At 36.3% G+C, this 12,581-nt stretch overlaps 1 long non-coding RNA gene across 1 annotated transcript; it reads right to left on the reverse strand.

The window, feature by feature from the left end:
- Nucleotides 1-3,341: 3,341 nt before the first annotated feature.
- Nucleotides 3,342-5,557, reverse strand: LOC128016148 (uncharacterized). The gene is made up of 4 exons (XR_008184080.1): nt 5,506-5,557; nt 4,872-4,889; nt 4,328-4,422; nt 3,342-3,722 (listed from the first exon to the last, which is right to left on the reverse strand). It is a non-coding gene; the product is annotated as an uncharacterized LOC128016148 (long non-coding RNA).
- Between the last annotated feature and the right edge of the window lie 7,024 nt (nt 5,558-12,581).

A 12,581-nucleotide genomic window follows, 5' to 3' on the forward strand; every position in this document is an offset into this window, starting at 1 on the left:
CTTCCTCAAGCAACGGTCTCTTATGTGAACAAGGAACTTCAGAAAATGAAGCACAAGACTACAAATCTAATTATCAATCCATGTGGGGAAGAATGATACTCTCAAAAAGCAGTCAAACATCCTTAAGAAGGACTTCAGTGAACTCTTTCAAACACTTTGAAGACTCCAAGTTCAGTCGTTCATCAGTGGACCACTCCCAACTGATAACACCATGCAGCCACAAAAAGCACTGCTGATGGACACCATCCCGGAAGAGACCTGCCCTCAGAGCTCCTCACAGACTGTGATGTATCAAAACAGATACAAGACTCAGCACTCAAGGATGACTTTCTTGAAGACAGCCGTGGAAGCCAAGACAACATATCACAGCCACAAGAAACACCAGAGACACAACCCATCTCACCAGACACATTATTCCTCTCTCCAGCATCTCCACTTCTGTGCTTTTCACTGAAAATGGTAGAATTGGTGTATGCTTGGACTAAACTCTCTCACTCATTCGCTGCAAGCCCGCAAATGTCAACAAGAAAACAGCAGGGTCCCAAAACATCAAAGCCTGGGGGCTGTGAGAGCTCTCAGACCGCTGCAGCAACAGCAGGCCCCAAACCCTCAATCTGCTGAAGGTGAACCAAAAACAACTGATAGAAGCTCTCAGTGATATGTGCCGGGTCCCTGCTATAATAACCGCAACATTCACAAATGTTTAAAGAACAAGTGGGAACCCAGTGTGCCTGTAGCTTTCTCGATTTCACTTTTATCATGTGACAGAAAGTTTAAGGCCATCTTAAGCCGAAGGGCAAACTCATCTAATATGCATCAAACTAAAACTGATGTAATGACATAAAGCACTGCCATCAAGTTAGCATCTTTAAACATTCGCTCACTAAAAAATTTAATCATTTTGTAATCAATGACTTTATAACCACAAACAATTAGGATTTTATGTTTCTAAATGAAACATGGCTAGAGGACAGCTGCAGTTCAACAGTCCTCAATGAAGCAGTCCTTCCTAACTTCACTTCCATGAGTGTTTGCAGGACTGTTAGGAGAGGTGGAGGTGTAGCTGCTCTATTTAAAGATGTCTATCAATGCAAACAAGTGTCATATGGTCATGACTTGTCTTTTGAATATTTAGGGGTTGTGCTAAAAGGTGCTCAACACATTCTTTTTATTATTATTTACAGGCCTCCAAAATACTCTTCAGCATTTTGTTGAGGTAACAGAAACGTTATCAATGATTTCCTCAGAGTTTGACTGTTTTGCTAATGCAGGGGATTTTAATTTTCACATAGACAATGCAGAAAACAAAACTACAAAAGAAATGATAACAGTTCTAAATACCTTTGACTTGATTCAGCATGTGCATGGACCCACACAAAGGTGGACACACTCTAGATGTAATCATCAGTAGGGCTCTAAACATTTCATTCATTGTTATTAAGGACATAGTACTATCTGATCACTTCTGTATTTTCTTTGATATATTGATCTCTGCTACCACTTACTCTAGAACTGTCTCTGTCAGAAGGATATGCTTTCAAATGTAGCCACACTTAATAACCAGAGCCGTAGTTCGCTGACAAGTGGTGCATTATTGCGTTCAAAATCGCAGAAGAATCTCATGCGGTTATGAACGCGATATTGCGTAGCTTGTCAGCGAACTACGGCTCTGTCTATTAAGTGCGGCTCCATTTGAAAGCAGGTTATTGACATCGACCGCTAATCACCGCTAATCACAGAACCAGCTTTACTGACGAGACATGCATGACAATTGCATGCAATTAATAGTGCATCCCTAACGAGAACACTAGTGTACTATTTACAGAGGCCATATCTTTAACACCAAGTATTTTCTGCCGACTCTGTTGATATTCTCCTTGATTCCTTCAACTCAAAAGTTAAGAATGTTATTAATGATATTGCTCCAATAATAGTCAGTAAGAAAACAAACAACATTTTGGAAGACATAGTGCAGCAACTAAAATCATCAACTTGCTATATTGACACACTTCCCACATCTTTTTTCAAAAGTGTGCTTAACTGTTTAGAACCAAATCTCTTTCTGGGACTTTTCCAAACTCCCTGAAAACTGCAGTTGTTAAGCCCCTCCTGAAAAAGAGCAATCTTGATAACACCATTTTGAGCAATTATAGACCAATATCTAATCTTCCTTTTATAGGCAAAATTATAGAAAAGGTAGTTTTTAATCAGCTGAATAAATACTTAAACATCTGGTTTCAGACCGCATCACAGCACAGAGACAGCACTCATTAAGATAATAAATGATATTAACTTAAATTGTGACTCTGGCAATATATCAGTGCTGGTATTGCTAGATCTCAGTGCTGCGTTTGACACTGTCGATCATAACATACTACTAGAGAGACTGGAAAACTGGGTGGGGCTTTCTGGGATGGTACTCAAATGGTTCAGGTCATACTTAAAAAGGAGCGATCATTATGTGAGTCTAGGAGAGCATAAGTCTAAGTAGACATCCATGATATGTGGAGACCCACAAGGTTCAATTCTTGCACCGCTCTTGTTTAGCCTGTATATGCTTCCTCTAAGTAAAATAATGAGAAAGAACCTAATTGCCTATCACAGCTATGCTGATGATACCCAGATTTACCTAGCCCTATCTCCAAATGACTACAGCCCCATTGACTCCCTCTGCCAATGCATTGATGAAATTAATAGCTGGATGTGCCAGAACTTTCTTCAGTTAAACAAGGAAAAAACTGAAGTCATTGCATTTGGAAACAAAGATGAAGTTTTTAAGGTGAATGCATACTTTGACTCTAGGGGTCTAACAACTAAAAATCAAGACAGGAAACGTGGTGTGATTCTGGAGACAGACCTTAGTTTCAGTAGTCATGTCAAAGCAGTAACTAAATCAGCATACTATCATTTAAAAAACATTGCAAGAATTAGATGTTTTGTTTCCAGCCAAGACTTGGAGAAACTTGTTCATGCTTTATCACCAGCAGGGTGGACTATTGTAATAGGCTCCACACCGGCCTTCCCAAAAAGACCATTAGACAGCTGCAGCTCATCCAGAACACTGCTGCCAGGATTCTGACTAGAACATCTGAGCATATCACACCAGTCCTCATTAACTTCCAGTTACATTTAAGATTGATTTTAAAGTACTTTTACTTGTCTAGAAGTCACTCAAAGACCTAGGACCAAAATACATTGCTTCCAGAATCAGCCTCCAGAAGAGATCAGATGTGCTAAAACACTAGTCACATTTAAATCTAGACTCAAAACTCATCTGTTTAGCTGTGCATTTATTGAATGAGCACTGTGCGATGTCCAACCTGATTGCACTGTATTTTATGTATTAACTGTAAGATCATTTTCTATTTCTAACTGTTTTAAATTCAAGTCAATTTTTAAATAATTTCCAAAGTTTTAAAATTGCTTGTTTTAGTTTTGTTCTTCATGATTATTTTACTTAATTTTATGTAAAGCACTTTGAATTACCATTTTGTTCGAAATTTGCTATATAAATAAACTTGCCTTGCCTTGCTACAGCAACCTCCCCCACCACACACACACACACACACACACACACGCAAAATTGTAGAGGGCCTCGCACATCAACTTTGCACAGGGCCTCTCACCCTCCTTGCGACGGCTCTGCTGGGGCATATTTTAAACAAAAGGCAGTGGCTGCTGCAGTATTTGCCCCGTCTCTTTTGATGTTTTCTGGACACTCTCTGTAAGAAATATTTGAATAAGAAAATGTGTAAGTATAGGATATGATGCACTATAGTAATCACTGAATGTAATCATTAACTATTTATTTGCCTTCCACAGAATACATTTAGACCACTTACACTATTGATTTGGTTTCTTAGAAAAAAATAAAAATCTACCCTAGCTTTAAGAGCCATGAATGTAAATTACATGCTATAAGTCATCAAAATATATTTCAGCTTGTGATGCAATTGACAAACACTAAGCAGACAATCTAGCAAAAGAAAACCATGACAACAAAGACACATTGCAGTATTTTTTTGCAGAGTGTCTTTAGGTAAATTAACATTTAATGTCTAATACATTAAATGCAAAAACAATTGTTAGAGAATGCAAAAACAATTGTTAGAGTTCTGAACAATAAAGATAGGCTGGCAACAGGAATGACCTGCCAATCAATAAGAAGTGTATATATGGAAGTTTGTGTGATTTCTGTGTGACAGATGAGTACCTACAATACGAGGTTACTGGTTTTCACTAAACCAACTAAAACAGAAACTAAACAACGCTGAATGTCACAATGATATGATGCTAATATTTGTATTATATGTTAATTTTGTTTTACCTGTGACAACAGTGTACAGATTGATCTTGGTGAAAGCAAGCTTCCCCTTCCCCCACTTCATACTGAAACAGGCCATGACCTCATTTGTCATCAACCTGTGGATACAAGAGTAATGCCCAAATAATTAATTATACATGACACATTATGAGGCAGATGTTATAGTTTCTGTTACGTGTTCATATCATATCATATCTAGTATAATGCAGATATCATACAGGTCCTCCAGTTGGTACTAGATTAAAAGTCATAGGCTCACCCAAACTGGCAGGTTTTTATCTTATTGCAAAACAACTGATATTGTGCAATTTCAAAATGTAAAACCAACACTATTTCAACAACTTGGCCTGTAAATATTAATTTCATTCATTTTCTCCTTGCTAGCAACTGTAAAGTGTCAAAATTATAGGATAACAGAAGAGCACACAAGAAAACCACAAGAATCAGATTAACTACCTTCAATCTATTAATATTTTAATCTAATTAATGTAATATATTAAAGCAGATTGTTCTAGCGGCTCTTTTATAAATGAACAAAAAAACATACCTTACAACAATATGGCTTCTTCAGAACATGGCAAAGAGATAAATGCAAAACAAAGCAAAAACAAAAGTTATAACCTCATATAGTATAGCCCCTAAATTCACACTATATTAAATACTATACCTTAGTGATAAACTTGAACCCCAAATATAAAACTAGAGCTTGTAGAAGAAAAGGCTGTTTTTGCTTAAAATAAATAAAAAAGGAGCCTCTTTACATCGTGTGTAGAAATCTGAAAGCTAAAGGAGATCCAAAATTAATTAAACTTGTACAGCAGAATATTAAGTTACTATAAACACCTGTATAACTAATTCGCATGACACAATTGAAGAAAAAAAAGCATTGAATCGTTAAATTATTCGAAACAATAATAATAATAATATAATAATTAAAAACATATGTCTCAAGTTTAAACTTTATTTGAACTGTTTTTCAGCGCTAACAGTTAGATGGCTTTAATGACTCAGGCGTTTTTATTTCAGGGATATAACAGTTACCATTTTTTAATTAATTATCTCTACCCATCGTCTTGCAGCTAAAACACTTCGATGTATTTGATACGTACAAGTAATATCATTATATAGGGGGGCATAAACACTTTTACGTTATACATGATCTAATACCCAGATATACTCACCACAGTTTGAGCTGTAAGTGCACCGCAGGCCGCCTGATAAACTGATGCCTGCCGATCCAAAAAAGACCGCCAAGTATTCGCAAAATGGCGCAATAGCGCGATGTCACCGTGTTGCATTATGTTTGGGCGTGGGATTATTAATACAAATAATAATCATAATAATAATAAAAATACAAATAAAATAAACAATAATATACTTTAAATTAACTTGTATTATTCTGTAGTGCTTATTCACAAAATCCATACACAGAAAAAGTTGAAGCATATTCATCATTGATGGATGAGATCAACATTTAAATATGAAATTTGTAATTTTAAATTTTTAACTAGAATGTACTTTAAATATGAAAAATGCAAGTAAGAAGCAGCAATCAATCTGATCAATTATTTTATATATTTAAAAAAAACATATATAAGAACAGACTAAATTATAGCAAAGGAATTAGACATTTATATTGCATAATTATAAGACTGTACAATAAACAGTAATGCTTGCATTGTCTGCATGCACTCACTTTACTTTCCAACACAAAGATCAACAAGTTTATGTTTTGATAAACAATGTTTCCAGCCCAGAATTAAGTAAGCAATACTGTTTTGATCCTCCTAAATATGTCTTAACATGTTTGAGAGTGTTTGAATTGCATTATATTGCAAACAAGATTGTGTCACGGGCCAGCAAAGAAAGAACAGGGTCTGGGTCCAAATGCAGGGAAGATTAACTTTAACCCTCTGGAGTCTAAGAACAAAAAAGCCAACACGGCAAAAACAAAACCAAGATGCAAAAAAACACGAGAACCAGTAACACTTACAAGACGTTGAGGTGACAAAGTGGGCGGGGTCAGAAAAGAGACAGGACAAAAGCACATGGCACCAAACAAACACAACACTCACAGAAGACTGTGACAGAAAGACATAAGACTGTGACAGAAAGACAGAAAACTGTGACAGATTGGATATCAATTTATATAAACTGTTATGGTTCATGAATGGTCATGGGTCAAATTAAAGTCATAACACTTTATTTTCATAGTCCCTTTTGAATATTCTATTGACAATATAAGTATTGCACTTACATGTCAACTAACTCTCATTATAGTACTAATAGACTGTCTGCTTAATTTCTAATTCTGATGCTCTCCCAGAATATGTTTGACTGACTACAAGTAACTTTGCAAGTACATCAACTTATTCTAACACTCTAATGAAAGCAGGTACAGTCGTGGCCCAAAATATTGGCACCCTTTGTAAAAGTGATCAAAGAAGGTTGTGAAAATTCATTGTTAATCCTTTTGATATTTTATTTAAAAAAATATTCACAAAAATGTATCCTTTCATTGGATAATAAGAAATGAAAAGTTTTTTCTCAAATGCTCATTGGACACAATTATTGGCCCCCCTAGAAATTTTTATGAGTAAAATATCTCTGAAGTATATTCCCATTCAAATTCACAATTTTGAGCACTCAAGCTTGATTATAAACATGAAATTATCCAGCTATGGCTATGGCTACCTGTTTCACAGAAATATAAAGAGGAGGGAAAACAAAGCCCAAATTCCCTTAATCATTCATCACAATGAGAAAAACCAAAGAATGTATTTCTGATGTGATAATTGAGATAATTGAGGTTAACAAATTGGTGAAGTGGCTTTAAGAAAAGAGCTAGAACAGTGAAAATTCCCATTTCCACCATCAGGGCAATAATTAAGAATCTCCAATCAACATAAAATGTTACAAAACTGCTTGGAAGAGGACTTGTCTATATCGTCCTAATGTGTGGTGAGAAGGAGAGTTTGAGTAGCTAAAGACTCGCCAAAGGTCACAGCTGGAGAACTGCAGCAAATAGCAGAGTCTCTGGTTCAGAAAACCTTTTAAAAAAAGTCAAACAGAACCTACATCAACACATGTTGTTTGGGAGGGTTACAAGAAAAATTATCCTAGCTCATTCAAAAACAAACTAAAGCATAATTCAGTTATCAGCCAAGACTGGAACTTTAAATGTGAATGGCTTCTATGATCAGATGAAACCAAAAAAATGAGATTTTTTTAGCAGCAAACACTCAAGATGGGTTAGGTGAACACAGAGAGAAAAAAGTAACCCATGTGCACAATGAAATATACTGCTGTATTTGTTTTTTTCTGGGCCTATATTTCTGCTGGAGGCCCTAGACATCTTGTTTAGAAACATGGCATCATGGATTCTATCAAATACCAACAGATAAAAAATCAGTAAGTGACTGTTAGAAATCTTATAATGGTCCATGTTTTGATCTTTCAACCATACAATAATCCAAACACAAACCTCGAAAACAACACAGAAATGGGTCACTGAGCTCAAAACCAAGCTTCTGCTATAGCCATTCCAGTCCTCTGACCTGAACCTTACAGAACATGAGAGGAGTGAACTGAAGAAGCACCAACATGGAGCTGGGAATCTAAAGGATCTGGAGTGATTCTGGATGAAAGAATGGTCTCTGATCTCTTGTCAGGTGTTCTCTAACCTCATCAGGCATTATAGAAAAAAAAATAGACCTGTTAATCTGGCAAATGGAGGTTTCAAAAAGTACTGAATAAAAGGGTGCCATTAATTGTGGCCAATGTGTATTAGAAAAAAAAAAAATATTTCATAATGATATTTCCCCCTGTTTTAAATTCTTATTATCCAATGAAAGGATACATTTTTGTGATTTTTTTATATAAAAGTGCAAAACGATTAAAGCAGATGAATTTTCACACCCTTCTTTGATCATATTTACCAAGGGTGCTGATATTTTTGGCCATGACTGTAGGTGCAACAACGCAACAACATAAATTTCAAAAGGAACCATAACAATAAAGTGAAACCACTATATTAAATAACAATTAAAAAAAATAAAATAAATTGATGTTATAATTTGACGTTGTTTGGATGTTACCATTATGACGCCTTGAAAACACTGGATTATGGTTGCCATACCTGATGACTAAATATCAGCATTTGATGTCAATCTGACGTTGGTTTAAGAGGTTGACTCGACGTTGGATTTTGATTTGCTAATGCCACAACCTAAAACTAACTACAGATAAACATCAAATGATGTTTTAATTTGAAGTTGTGTGGACGTTGCCATTATGACGTCTAGAAAACGTTGGATTATGGTTGCCATACCTGACGACTTAATATCAGTATTTGATGTCAATGTGACGTTGGCCTGAGACGTTGGCTCGACGTTGGATTTTGGTTAGTTAATGCCACAACCTAAAAACAAACTAAAGATCAAAGTCAAATGGCGTTATAATTTGACGTTGTTTCGACATTAACATTATGACGTCTTGAAGACGTTGGATTTTGGTTGCCATACCTGACGACTAAATATCAGTATTTGATGTCAATCTGATGTTGGCTTGAGACGCTGTCTTGATGTTGGATTTTGGTTAGTTAATGCCACAAACTAAAACTAACTACAGATCAACATCAAATGATGTTTTAATTTGACGTTGTGTGGACATTACCATTATGAGGTCTAGAAGACATTGGATTATGGTTACCATACCTGACGACTAAACATCAGTCTTTGATGTCAATGTGACGTTGGCTTGAGACATTGGCTAGACGTTGGATTTTGGTTAGTTAATGCCACAACCTAAAACTAACTACAGATCAACGTCAAATAATGTTTTAATTTGACGTTGTTTGGACGTTGCCATTATGACGTCTAGAAAATGTTGGATTTTGGTTGTCATACCTGACGACTTAATATCAGTATTTGATGTCAGTGTGACGTTGGCTTGAGACGTTGGCTCGACGTTGGATTTTAGTTAGTTAATGCCACAACCTAAAACTAACCACAGATCAACGTCAAATGATGTTTTAATTTGACGTTGCCATTATGACGTCTAGAAACCGTTGGATTTTGGTTGCCATACCTGATGACTTAATATCAGTATTTGATGTCAGTGTGACATTTGCTTGAAACGTTGGCTCGACTTTGGAATTTGGTTAGTTAATGCCACAACCTAAAACTAACTACAGATCAATGTCAAAGGATGTTTTAATTTGACATTGTTTGGACGTTGCCATTATGACGTCTAGACAACGTTGGATTATGGTTGCCATACCTGACGACTAAACATCAGTTTTTGATGTCAGTGTGACATTGGCTTGAGACGTTGGCTCGACGTTGGATTTTGGTTAGTTAATGCCACAACCTAAAACTAACTACAGATTAACGTCAAATGATGTTAGAATTTGACGTTGTTTGGACATTAACATTATGACTTTTGGTTGCCATACCTGGCGACTAAATATCAGTTTTTGATGTCAATCTGACGTTGGCTTGAGACGTTGTCTTGACACTGGATTTTGGTTGGTTAATGCCACAACATAAAACTAACTACAGATCAACATCAAATGATGTTTTAATTTGACGTTGTGTGGACGTTGCCATTATGACGTCTAGAAAACGTTGGATTATGGTTGCCATACCTGACGAATAAATCATCAGTTTTTGATGTCAATGTGACGTTGGCTTGAGACGTTGGCACGAAGGTGGATTTTGGTTAGTTAATGCCACAACCTAAAACTAACTACAGATCAACGTCAAATCATGTTTTAATTGGACGTTGTTGGGACGTTGTCATAATGACGTCTAGAAAAAATTGGATTATGGTTGCCATACCTGACGACTTAATATCAGTATTTGATGTCAATGTGACGTTGGCCTGAGACGTTGGCTCGATGTTGGGGACGTTGGCCTGAGACGTTGGCTCGATGTTGGGTTAAGGTTAGTTAATGTCACAACCTAAAAATGAACTAAAGATCAAAGTCAAATGACGTTACAATTTGACGTTGTTTGGACTTTAACATTATGACTTTTGGTTGCCATACCTGCCGACTTAATATCAGTATTTGATGTCAATGTGACGTTGGCCTGAGACGTTGGCTCAATGTTGGGTTTAGGTTAGTTAATGTCACAACCTAAAAACAAACTAAAGATCAAAGTTTAATGTTGTTTGGACGTTAACATTATGATGTCTTGAAGACGTTGGATTTTGGTTGCCATACCTGACGACTAAATATCAGTATTTGATGTCAATCTGACATTGGCTTGAGACGTTGTCTTGACGCTGGATTTTGGTTAGTTAATGCCACAACTTAAAACTAACTACAGATCGACGTCAAATGATGTTTTAATTTGACGTTGTTTGGACGTTGCCATCATGACGTCTAGAAAACGTTGGATTTTGGTTACCATACCTGACAACTTACTATCAGTTTTTGATGTCAATGTGACGTTGGCTTAAGACATTGGCTAGACGTTGGATTTTGGTTAGTTAATGCCACAAACTAAAACTAACTACAGATCAACGTCAAATGATGTTTTAATTTGATGTTGTTTGGACGTTGCCATCATGACGTCTAGAAAACGTTGGATTTTGGTTACCATACCTGACAACTTAATATCAGTTTTTGATGTCAATGTGACGTTGGCTTAAGACATTGGCTAGACGTTGGATTTTGATTAGTTAATGCCACAAACTAAAACTAACTACAGATCAACATCAAATGATGTTTTAATTGGACGTTGTGTGGACATTGCCATTATGACATCTAGAAAACGTTGGATTATGGTTGCCATACCTGACGACTAAATATCAGTATTTGATGTCAATGTGACGTTGGCCTGAGACGTTGGCTTGACGTTGGGTTTAGGTTAGTTAATATCACAACACAACCTAAAAACAAAGTAAAGATCAAAGTCAAATGATGTTTTAATTTTACGTTGTTTGGACGTTAACATTATGATGTTTTGTAGACATTGGATTTTGGTTGCCATACCTGACGACTAAATATCAGTATTTGATGTCAATCTGATGTTGGCTTAAGACATTGTCTTGATGTTGGATATTGGTTAGTTAATGCAACAACCTAAAACGAACTACAGATCAACATCAAATTATGTTATAATTTGATGTTGTGTGGACGTTGCCATTTTGACGTCTAGAAAACATTGGATTATGGTTGCCATACCTGACGACTAAATATCAATATTTGATGTCAATGTGACGTTGGCCTGAGACGTTTGCTTGATGTTGGGTTTAGGTTAGTTAATGTCACAACCTAAAATAAACTAAAGATGAAAGTCAAATTACGTTATAATTTAACGTTGTTTGGACGTTAACATTATGATGTCTTGAAGACGTTGGATTTTGGTTGCCATACCTGACATCTTAATATCAGTATTTGATGTCAGTGTGACGTTGGCTTGAGACGTTGGCTCGACGTTGGATTTTGGTTAGTTAATGCCACAACCTAAAACTAACTACAGATCAACGTCAAATGATGTTTTAATTTGAAGTTGTTTGGACGTTGCCATTATGACGTCTAGAAAACGTTGGATTATGGTTGCCATACCTGACGACTTAATATCAGTTTTTGATGTCAGTGTGACGTTGCCTTGAGACATTGGCTCGACGTTGGATTTTGGTTAGTTAATGCCACAACCTAAAACTAACTAAAGATCAACATCAAATGATGTTTTAATTTGACATTGTTTGGACGTTGCCATTATGACGTCTAGAAAACGTTGGATTTTGGTTGCCATACCTGACGACTTAAGATCAGTATTTGATGTCAGTGTGACATTGGCTTGAGACGTTGGCTCGACGTTGGATTTTGGTTAGTTAATGCCACAACCTAAAACTAACTACAAATCAACGTCAAATGATGTTTTAATTTGACGTTGTATGGACGTTGCCATTATGACGTCTAGAAAACGTTGGATTATGGTTGCCATACCTGACGACTAAACATCAGTATTTGATGTCAGTGTGACGTTGGCTTGAGACGTTGTCTCGACGTTGGATTTTGGTTAGTTAATGCCACAACCTAAAACTAACTACAGATCAACGTCAAATGATGTTTTAATTTGACGTTGTTTGGACGTTGCCATTATGACGTCTAGAAAATGTTGGATTTTGGTTGCCATACCTGACGACTTAATATCAGTATTTGATGTCAGTGTGACATTGGCTTGAGACGTTGGCTCGACGTTGGATTTTAGTTAGTTAATGCCACAACCTAAAACTAACTACA

Source organism: Carassius gibelio, chromosome A6 (genome assembly GCF_023724105.1).
Source record: "Carassius gibelio isolate Cgi1373 ecotype wild population from Czech Republic chromosome A6, carGib1.2-hapl.c, whole genome shotgun sequence".
Classification (NCBI taxonomy): Eukaryota; Metazoa; Chordata; class Actinopteri; order Cypriniformes; family Cyprinidae; genus Carassius; species Carassius gibelio.